The following is an 11,990-nucleotide window of genomic DNA, read 5'->3' as shown; positions in this document are numbered from 1 at the left end:
AAAATGTATAATATCATTATAAATACAATGTTAGTTATTAGATTGGCAATATAATTAAACATGTATGTTAAAAGTTTATAGCACAATCGAACAGAAGTTCGGTTCGATATTATATTTATATGTGATTAATCCACAACTATGGCTAAACACCGTATATACATATACAATACACTATATTTAACCTAGATAGGTCGATTACAATTAATTATTGATTTGCGTTATGTAAACTGTTTTTCACAAGGCATGCAAAATCAAATGGATTAAGTTTGGACATTTGGACAGCTTACCTTATGGAAAACGATTCGAAATTGGAGTAGGATTTCTGTTCCCAATACAATTTTTCAAGTAAAAAAAATGTAACGAATTTTTCTTTAGTTTAAATGCTGTCTAAATTAGCAACATATTCTGAAAACTGATTTTGAGAATTAACTAAAAGAAAAAACTTCCGTAGCTCACACTGATGAAAAAATAATAAATTTGCTTCAGAAATACTATTTTATATCTTTTTTTATATTTTTTATATTGGCGACAGTGCTACAACTATATTTATTCATCGTTTTTAGACTATCAAAACTACTTTCTATGGAGGAACCCAACCAAATACTATTAGATATACATGTTTGGATTGACATCTCCGTACAACACAGCTCTAAGTTGGTTCCATCTCTATCCATGTTGCCATATTCGTAGCCAAAGGAGAGCAATTCAATGGCTTTTTCTTTCGTGGTGCATAAATATACCAATAAATATTGCAATTTTTTCTGACAATTCTCTGGCAAAGTGAGATGACGCAACTGTAGCTGAAATAGGTAAACGTACATTATTGCTATAAATATGTTATATTATAAATACTACGTTAGTTAATTAGTTAAAGATATATTAAAGCTACGATTACAATTAAACATTATTTTGCGGTAAATAAATAACTGTATACAAAACCACTTAAAACAGATTTACAATTGTAGAGTGTGTACCTTATAGAAAACGTTTCGAAATTGGTGTAAGATTTCTATCCCTACACACTATGTCTCACAATTTTCCAAGTCAAAAAAAAAAATGAAACTAATTTTTCTTTAGCTTAAATGCTGCACAACGGAAGCAACACATTCTGAAAAATTATCTCGTGAATTAACTATTAGAAAAACTTCCTTATCAAAAATTGATACAAAAATAATAACAGATATACTTCTAAAGTACTGCTTTGGAATGGCTATTAAATATATTGGCGCCAGTACTACAAATATATATATATATATATATATATATATATATATATATATATATATATATATGTATATATAATATATATATATATATATACATATATATATATATATATATATATATATATATATATATATATATATATATATATGTATATATATATATATATATATATATATATATATATATATATATATATATATATATATATATATATAAAGATTTAAACTAGCTTACAAATAACACTCACAATTTAACAATTATTGCTACAACGATAATAATTATTATTCATTCCATTCATTCATTAATATTTTTGCATTATGTAAACTACTTGGATGAATTGCTGTTAGAAATTTATCATTCATCTGTTGCTACGTCGCTGGTAGTAAACAATTTCTAATTTCGTAAAATCCTCGTTAGCAATCATTTAAAAGGGGGTTTTAACTACCTATCTAATAGAAATTTCAAAAAAAATTCCCCTGAACCTTGATAGGCGAGACAATGATAATTTGAACGTAGTCACGTAGTCATTATCAAATTGTATCCCAGCTTAGCTGGTCGCTTCTTGGTGAGAGGTTTCATCTCTTGCATATTAGTTAGTGTTAGTTTAGTATTCGATCAAATTCGATGCATTTCTGGTTTAAGAGTTATAGACTCTCGTATTGAGTATACCTTATTATTGTTATAAATCTTATAGTTTAAAGGCTTCATGTTTAACAAACGCTCATTACTAATAAAGTATATTAATTGGTAGAATTAAACGGACATTTCTTCAACAAATTAGGATGGCCTTCTTCCTACCATTTAGAGCGTACTAAGTGTTGTAATTACTTCCAACTTGAAGGACCACTGGCATGAGAAATAAGTACACAAGCAGTTTAAACAATACTTAATTTAATAATTGAGTGTTACCACAACTAAGTAAATATCTAACCAAAGTTTTAGCGCAAGTTCTTTTATTGAAACCGCCGATCACTGCTCAACTTACACTAGTCCGTGACACACTATACGAGTACAGATACAGATTAAAATGTTATTAATAATTATCACTTCAAATATGAATGTTTTCTTTAATAGTAATATACTTGATTAAAAATGAGCGTTCAGCTTTTAACTATAAGCTATGTAACAATAACAAAGGTAGGTAAAACCCACCTTTTGAATTATTTCTAACAGGGAAATTTGGGGAATTGGTTGTAGAAAGTTAATCTGTGGTTAAAAATGTCTTTTCAATACATTATCGGCTGTCGTTTGAGTTTGCTGGAGAATTTACCTCGGTATATTTTAAGACGTGTAAATTAATTGCTACCCGTGGCGTAGCAGCATTTGGAAACATTTCTTAAAGAAATTTATCCATAATTACTAAATTAAATATCCTTGGTTCATGTGAATATTTTATTAGTAAAACATTTAAATGTTAGATAATATGATGTTATGGGATTAAACCACAATTGTAACTAAATAACATATTCCATAATATTTAACTTAAACATGCCACAATAAAACAGTTTTAAAACGTTTCTATCCATAGATTAACTCCTAAAGCTATGATTACAATTAAGCACTGTTTTGGGTTATGTAAACTGCTTTTTATAAAGCATGCAAAATCATTAGAATCAGATTGCTGATCTTAGATTGTTTATAGAAATCGTTCCGAAGTTGGTTTAAGTATTTTGTCCCTAACACAATTTTCTAGGTCAAGAATTGAAGCTAATCCATCAACGATATTAATGGAGAAGATGATGTGGAATGGAAAACAGACTCATTTAAAGAATTAAAGGACGAAGGACCACCAGCCAGGGGCTGGAATAAAAAACAGATTAAACACTAGCTTATATTTAATGCTTAGATTAAATAGCAATTTCTGATATCTGTCTGAAAACACTGTGATATGGGATATCCCACTACACTTTTCACTGAAGCTATTTTCACTATTATATATAATTACAAATAGAATTGCTTAGCGGAATGTCGTTTCTATGTTTAAAGCGAACTACTGGCAACACTGCTGGTTTGAATAGATTAACTGTTTATATGAAAATTAAAACTGCGGTTTTAGAAAACATTGGTTACTATAAATGATTGGCTTGATAATTTTTATGAATAATGCGATGCGAGTGTAACTACTTAGTTACAGATACCTATGATATATTAATAAGCGAAGAGAGTATTTGGAGCTATATATAGCGAGTTTAGCTTACGAGATTTCGCGACCGACTTTTGTAATAGCTTGTTCTGAACTGACTAATAATATCTAAATTATCTAGGCAGGTAGCGCAGGGCTCCTACCCCTAAAAGTACCGTTAAAGGTATTTCTTTATTCCTTCTAAGAATTTTAATATCGTCATGGTTAAAAATTAATACCAAGTTGAATTGAATTTCACCATGATGAATTCGACATTCTGTTCCATGATTTGCGCCACCTTAGACTTCTTCCTCTCTGAAATCGGGACGGGACAGTCTACATCAAGTAAGAGATGATTTAGTACCAGCTACAAAAATGGTAGTCTTAAGAACAATAGTTAATCAAATATTACTTGAAATGAGACTGAGAGCTTACCGTCAGCTGTTGGTGCTACCGTTGACACCACAGCATAATTCTCGACGCTTAGAATGTTATAGATCTCGGCAAAACTGAAATTTTGTACTGCAGTAATGAACCTAGGTTTTGTATGGGTGTTTCGGATCGGCGCATAAGTGTAAGACGTTTTTGAGTTGAGCGACGAAATATGGACTTGGCTGTTGAATATGGTATTGAGTGTTATATGTTTGCAAATTAGATCAACTCTAGTTCTTATTAACGGGCTCCTGGCAGCTCAGCAATATATTGGTGAAGTAATGCAACCAGTTTTAAATCCCTACCTCATATTGCTTATAAAACCATGGAGTTTATACAACAATCTGGTATAGAGACTTTGTAGTGTCCATTGAGATCAGCTGATTTGCCATCTAACGACCATGTGTGGGTTATAGCAGACGAAATCTAAATCGATTGTCACGTCCTCCAGCAAACTGAGGAGATCTTTGGGATGCTATAAGAAGAATCTGGATAAGTATTCCAATGCCCCATAGAACAACTGAGTGTGTAGAAAATCAAGGAGGAGCCACTCATTATTAATTTTTTTACGAAAAAACCTTACATATTACTTCATTTGTTACTTCCAGTAACAAATATTTAAAAAAAAATCTTTTTCCTAGGTTTTGCATTTTTTTTTGGCCAGCGGTATATATATTTATATTATATACATATATATATATATATATATATATATATATATATATATATATATATATATTTATATATATATATATATATATGTAAATATATATACATATATATAAATATATATATATATATATATATATATATATATATATATATATATATATATATATATATATATATATATATAAATATATATATATATATATATATATATATATGTATATATATATATATATATATATATATATGTATATATATATATGTATAAAATATATATATATATATATATATATATATATATATATATATATATATATATATATATTAAATCACTAACTTCTTGATTGACTTTTTTAAAAAGATTTATTTTACAATTAAAAGTTAAAGTTAAAGTTGTCCTATGTTAAAGTTGTCATATGTTTTTTTAATCATTTTATTTCTGCATGATTTTCTAATAGCCGCAAGTCCTTCGGTTCTTTTATTTTTTTGTCTCATTGTTTTATTTATGTTTTTATATGCTTATTAGATTTTATTCTTGTATTTTTTCCTTTACAATATCGATGACTATTTCATGTGTGATTCCTTGTTTGCTTTTAGTAGATGTATCACCCTCCAGTTGTTTTTTATGATGTTTCTCAAGATTTTCTATAACTCTATCCATTTTTCTGTAGCTTTAAGCTGTTCTTGTCTTTCTACTTTCTAGACTTCCTTCTGTATTTCTTCTTTGATAAGTTGGCAAAGAGGAGCTTTTTAGTCTTCTTAGATGAACTCTATGTGCTTTGATGGCTGTTTTTATTTTCTTTAGTTTGAGTTGCATGTCTACTAAAACAAGGTATTTGCATTATCTGATTTATCTATCATTTGCTTTATCTGTCCCTGGTTAATGGATGCTATAGCCTTATGGAATCTTTGTTTTATAAAGATGTAGTTAATTTGGTTTGTTACTATGTTCTTACCGTCATCTATAGAAGCTTTCCGAAGTATATTGTTGGGGCTGATAGTTTGACCCATGTGTCCTTGATAATAAGTTTGTTGTCCTTGCAAAAATGAACTATTCTCTCCTCTCTCATTAGCTGTTCCTAGTTCATATTCTCCTACTATTTCATCTATATTTTCCTTTCCCTACAATTGCGTTGAAGTTGCCTAAAATAAAATTAACTTTTTTTTGGTTTCCTCCAGAGCATCTCCAGAGTAATAAAACACGTAGTTGTCTTATTCTGCCGCTATTAGGCCATCGAACTTCACTACATCCAAGGATAAAATCACAGCTAAACATTTATTGCGGTAATATTAAAAATGTCAATTAAAAGTTTGGAATAGCCTAAAAAATGATATAAAAAATTTAACAATTATTATCATTATTGATCATAGATTTTGCGTTATGTGAACTGCTTTCCATTGCTCCTAATGCAACATGAACTTTATCATACGTATGAGGTTAAATTACATAGAAAATAGAAAAATGGCTGACCACAGGAGATCAAGAAGACAGAAAGCAAATTTACATAAATTACTCAGTTATTAGAAGGAGTGTACTATAATACACCTACTTAAGTTACAAAAATAACAGAGCAACTAGTCCTTAAGACATAATTGCACAACTGCTAAACATCTCTTAGGCCTTAATACAAGAATTAAAACAAATATTTAACGAATGCCCATTTGATGGAAAAATACTAAACTAATGAACAATGTGCTACTCAAGCTGCATACGTAAAAAGAGAAACAAGAATAATACCAATAATAATATTGCAATATGCGTTACACCTTATGTGGGTAAGATGTAAGTGAAAATCATCAAAGGAATGACATTAATAATATAATAAATGATGCAGTAGATAATACAACGCCGCTAAAACTGAGGGAACAAGAAATGCGCATAAACCATCTGACTAAGCAAGAAAAAGTGCGCACCTGAATGAGTAAACCTCTGCATGGGCGACATCCCAATGAGATTAGCCAAGAATATGTCGAACTATTGGTTGATATCAGGAAAGATGTTTTCTGAGACTAAGGGTTTTCTACTTGCCATTCAGGATCAGGTTATTTCAACTGAAAATTACCTGAAATATATTGTTAAAGATCCTCAAGTCCAAAATGATCCAACCACGAGAAACCATCCAACATCTTACCGGAAGTTGCCAGGCGTTTGTCGGAACTTATTATAAAGAACGCTATGACTCAGTAGGAAAGATTATTCACCAAGAACTAGCTGAGAAACTGGGACTTCTCCAAACCGAACATCTTCCTTATTATCAATATATCCCTGACAGAATGTTTGAAAATGACAACTACAAGCTATACTGAGACCGCACTATGCTGACAGACCAACCAGTGGCACATAATAGACGGGATCTCATACTAGTTAATAAACTTACCAGACAAACAACACTTATTGATGTCGCGATACCTAACACCAATAATTTACGTGTTAAATACAATGAAAAAATCGCCAAGTATAGAGATCTAGAAATACAAATCGGGAGACAAGGGAGAATAGAAAGTACCCAGACAGTACCTATTATTCTTTCTACTACTGGTGTTATTCAAAAAAACCTCCTAGCGAACATAAAACAGCTGGGTCTAAATGAACATCATTATAAGGGCATGCAGAAAGCTGTACTCCTCGCGAGGTCCAGATGTGTAGTAAAATTTTTGGGAGATACTCCAGCAAAACAAGTCACCTAGGGCTCGATAACACGGAAAGAGTTTCGCCAGAGCTCAATGCTTTTAATACCGTAGGTATCTGAGATGAGTGAATTTTCCCCTTAGAGGGAGTGTAAGCCGTATGGCTAAATCTGGTTAATAAATGGAACTAGGGATGCCTAATATATAATGCTTTACTAAATATACATATATATTGCTTAAACAAATAGGAACCATCTCAGATTCATACCAAGTTTCCTCACTAAACATGCACCAGTTAAGGAACAACTGCATACAATGGTGGATAATAAGTCAATTGGTTGCAGTATGTCCGGGATTAGAGATTACGTTAAGATGGTTTGGTCTTATTTAACGTGTAACACTTTTATTAATCGGGTATAAAGCATGACGGCGAATGAATTAAACATTTCCATTAGTAATTTGAAGTAGCGTACATATTTATAACTTAGCAGTATGTGCCACGATTATAATAATTAAGTGTTGGTTTTGAGTTACATGAACAGCTTTATATGCGACAAACAAAATAAACTCGATCAAAAATACGAGTTTATTTTCATTAGAACACATAGAAAGCAGCTCGAGGTTGGCGTTATTTCGAATTCTATTTTTGTTAAAATCGTAGCATTTTGCAGTTAACATAGTACTGTCCTCCGGAGGCGTGACAGCCGTGCCGGAGGTATCAAGGAATTTGGATATCGGTCAAAATACTTGGGAATTCCAAGGTTGGCCAAATCCAAATTTCTAATTGGTTCGATGCAGGGAAATTCCACTTTCGCTACGTAAAACAAAGGATTTGTTTTACATAAAAGCAGGCAGACTTTCTCTCATCGGGCAGTCGAGCTTGCCTCTTCTACTGTAGACCTAGTCGGTGCTATTATTGTTCCAACTAAGTTATTGTTTTATTTCTGATTTCCTATATACCATTTTTATTTTAGCATTATTGTATATTCAGACCTTTTCAGGTTAGAATATTACATTGATCTATATTTGTTCATGTACTGATTGTTTGATATTTTATTTGATTATTTTGATTGTTTATTTTTCTTGTATTTTATGTCTAAGTTGTTCTTCCGTAAGTTAAGAACACTTAGAAATATTTATCTTCCTTTTTCTATTTAATATTTTGATTTGTACTTTGTCTAAGTAGTTCTTTCCGGTAAGTCAAAGAACTCTTAGAAATATTTCTCTGAATATTTGACTAGTTATTTTAATTGTGCGTCTAAGCCGTTCTTTTCCGGTAAGTTCAAAGAACACTTAGAAATATTTTCATAATCATTGTTGCATTATTATTTCCGATATTTTGTCTAAGATATTTTCTTCCATAAGTTAAGAAAATACTTAATACATTTGTCTCTTTCATTTTCTATTTTATGCTAAGTTGTTTCTTCCGTAAGTCAAGAAACACTTAGCAATATTTCCACATCTTTTCTGTATTTGATTTTTCGTATTTGTAAGTCGTTTCTTCCTTAGGTCAAGAAACACTTATAAGTATTTGTATTCTTATTTTTCCATATTTGATTCTCTTGTTTGTTTTCACTCTAAGTTGTTTCTTCCGTAAGTCAAGAAACACTTAGAAATATTTCCATACCTTGTTTCATATTTACATATTTCATTTATCTGTATTTCTGTCCTAAGTTATTTCTTCCGTAAGACAAGAAACACTTAGGAATATTTCTGCACTTTTCTATTCTTTTTATCTTGTGTATTTTATTTTTCATTCTAAGTTGTTTCTTCCGTAAGTCAAGAAACACTTAGTCACGGTAACCGTTATTTTATACCAGTAGCTGTATTAAACCATTTTATCAGTGACAAGCAAAGATGGTCAACACCCGGTCTAATTCCGAGGACAGGAAGAAGTCCGCAGAGCCGGCGATGGGTCCTACAGGCCCAAATGCCCCCTCTCGGCAACATGGCGCCCAACAAACAAAACCTGAACTCACGACCCCAGGATCGTCTTCGAGCCAGCCTGCTACAGTTGACTTTATCTCTGCCTTGATGCAAGCGATGGCGGCTCTATCCACAACTCAAGGCACTGCACCCCAGATGCCTGAGCCTGAGACACCGAAGTTCAGGATAAATTACACGAAGCCCCCTCAATTCTCAGGCCGGGACACCGAGAATCCGCTCAGCTTTTCGACAAAAGCTGAGAATTTCTTAATCAAACATAACGTAGACGAGGACCAATGGATCGACTACCTCATAGACAACTCCCTCCACGGCGATGCGAAGAAATGGGCTCAGAAATTCTCATACACGGACCTGCCATACACCACATTTCGAGACCGTCTCCTAAGGAGATACAATGACCCTGCCGCAATTTCAACCCTGACGTCGAAGCTTCATGGAGAACATCAACGTAGAGACGAATCCACGGAGGAGTTCATTAACCAGAAATCTGCCTTATTCAGACGTCTCATGCCACATACCCCCGAGGACCAGAGGTGTATAACGATAGCGAACTTACTGAGACCCGACATCGCGATCTGCCTGAGAGCGAACATCCCCAGGACCGAGGAAGACCTTCTGACAATCGCACAGGGCATGGAATCTGACATCCACCGGACCGGCAAACCCCAGCAGCATCAGCAGCAGCAGCAACAACAGCAGTACCGTCCCCCACGTCAGGATAACGCTCCACGACACCCTGAGGCGATAGACGAATGGAGGAACCCCAGCGGACAGTATAGGATGCCATCATTGAACCAACCGCCACCTCCAACCCCACAGAACCAGGGAAACGCCAATCGGTGCGCCAACTGAACCCTGTTGTAAAGATGGTGCCCCAACTGAATCCTATTCAAGTACAACCCTCGATAGCAGGTCTCCCCCAACTCTATGGAAGGATCAACGGGCAGAAAGTGAAGATTTTGGTCGACACCGGTGCCTCCGGGAACTTTGTTCACCAGAGGTTGATCCAGAGACGGGACCTGCACCGAGGACCAGGACTAGTTCAGCTGGCATGCACGGGCAGCACATCCCGCACCCTAGGGACTGCTGCAGTCAATATGAACATTGACACTCTGGACACGACTGTAAACTGCATGGTTATGGAGGATTTGAACCACAACGTTGTGTTAGGAATGCCTTGGTTGGAGCAGGAAGAGGCCAATGTAGACATACCCCGAAAATGTCTACACGCTGGTACTGCCTGCCGAACCACCATCTACTGGGCGACCCCAGCAGAAAGGCAAGCCAAACCACAACAGCTGGAATTCCATCAAACCTCATCCCAACAACCAGAGCAGTCAACCCAAGAGGACAATGAAGTATTAGACAACCGTCCACGTCAGCCGACCACTGAAGAAACCGAAACAGCGGACATCAGTACAGGCACACCCGAAGAAGAAGAAGAAGCCTACGGCGTTCCATTACTAGAGACGATGGAGGACGTCGACGAGGAGGAAGAACCTAGCCTGACAGCAGATGACATGCCAGACGCCGAATGCCTTCTATTGATAGAGACAATGGAGCACGGCGACGAGGAGGAGGACACCGACCCCATCCTCGATAGTCCGGTCGACATACCACTCCGAGAGGAAATCCGGAGAAGTCACCGGACACGCAAGAGAAAGAAACGACTTCGGAGACGCGAGCAGCAAACCTCTGAAGACGTACCCAGAAGCGAGATTGAAGAGAATCTCCTCCAAGAGTTCACGATGGTCAACGATGCAGACCATAGGACCCTGACCGCTCCGGACGGACGGGATGAAGGAACCACAGCGCAGCCGACCGCCAAAGATGACCAAGGATAAGGTCCCATTACGACACGTGGAGATATCAAGGTGAATTGAGTAGCCTTATATCTTCACGACGTCGTAGGACCTCCTCAGGGTGAATAAAGTAGCCCTGACGGAAGCAGACGAGCCACCCGGCACACCTGGACCACCTGGGCCTACTGGACCATATACAATTAAGTTCAAATATCTTAAGTACAATATCTTAGTTTTTTTTTATCTTAAGTCTTTTACATTATATTCTTTTAGGGTAAAAATTTTATTATTGTATTTTTTTTTATTCTTAAATTGTATTTTTCTATTGTTTTAATAAATTTTCTTAGCACCGTTAGGTCTTTCAGAGGGGGGGGGGATGTCCTCCGGAGGCGTGACAGCCGTGCCGGAGGTATCAAGGAATTTGGATATCGGTCAAAATACTTGGGAATTCCAAGGTTGGCCAAATCCAAATTTCTAATTGGTTCGATGCAGGGAAATTCCACTTTCGCTACGTAAAACAAAGGATTTGTTTTACATAAAAGCAGGTAGATTTTCTCTCATCGGGCAGTCGAGCTTGCCTCTTCTACTGTAGACCTAGTCGGTGCTATTATTGTTCCAACTAAGTTATTGTTTTATTTCTGATTTCCTATATACCATTTTTATTCTAGCATTATAGTATATTCAGACCTTTTCAGGTTAGAATATTACATTGATCTATATTTGTTCATATACTGATTGTTTGATATTTTATTTGATTATTTTGATTGTTTATTTTTCTTGTATTTTATGTCTAAGTTGTTCTTCCGTAAGTTAAGAACACTTAGAAATATTTATCTTGCTTTTTCTATTTAATATTTTGATTTGTACTTTGTCTAAGTAGTTCTTTCCGGTAAGTCAAAGAACTCTTAGAAATATTTCTCTGAATATTTGACTTGTTATTTTAATTGTGGGTCTAAGCCGTTCTTTTCCGGTAAGTCAAAAGAACACTTAGAAATATTTTCATAATCATTGTTGCATTATTATTTCCGATATTTTGTCTAAGATATTTTCTTCCTTAAGTTAAGAAAATACTTAATACATTTGTCTCTTTCATTTTCTATTTTATGCTAAGTTGTTTCTTCCGTAAGTCAAGAAACACTTAGCAATATTTCCACATCTTTTCT

Source organism: Diabrotica undecimpunctata, chromosome 11 (genome assembly GCF_040954645.1).
Source record: "Diabrotica undecimpunctata isolate CICGRU chromosome 11, icDiaUnde3, whole genome shotgun sequence".
Lineage (NCBI taxonomy): Eukaryota > Metazoa > Arthropoda > Insecta > Coleoptera > Chrysomelidae > Diabrotica > Diabrotica undecimpunctata.
This window is presented reverse-complemented; position numbering follows the sequence as displayed.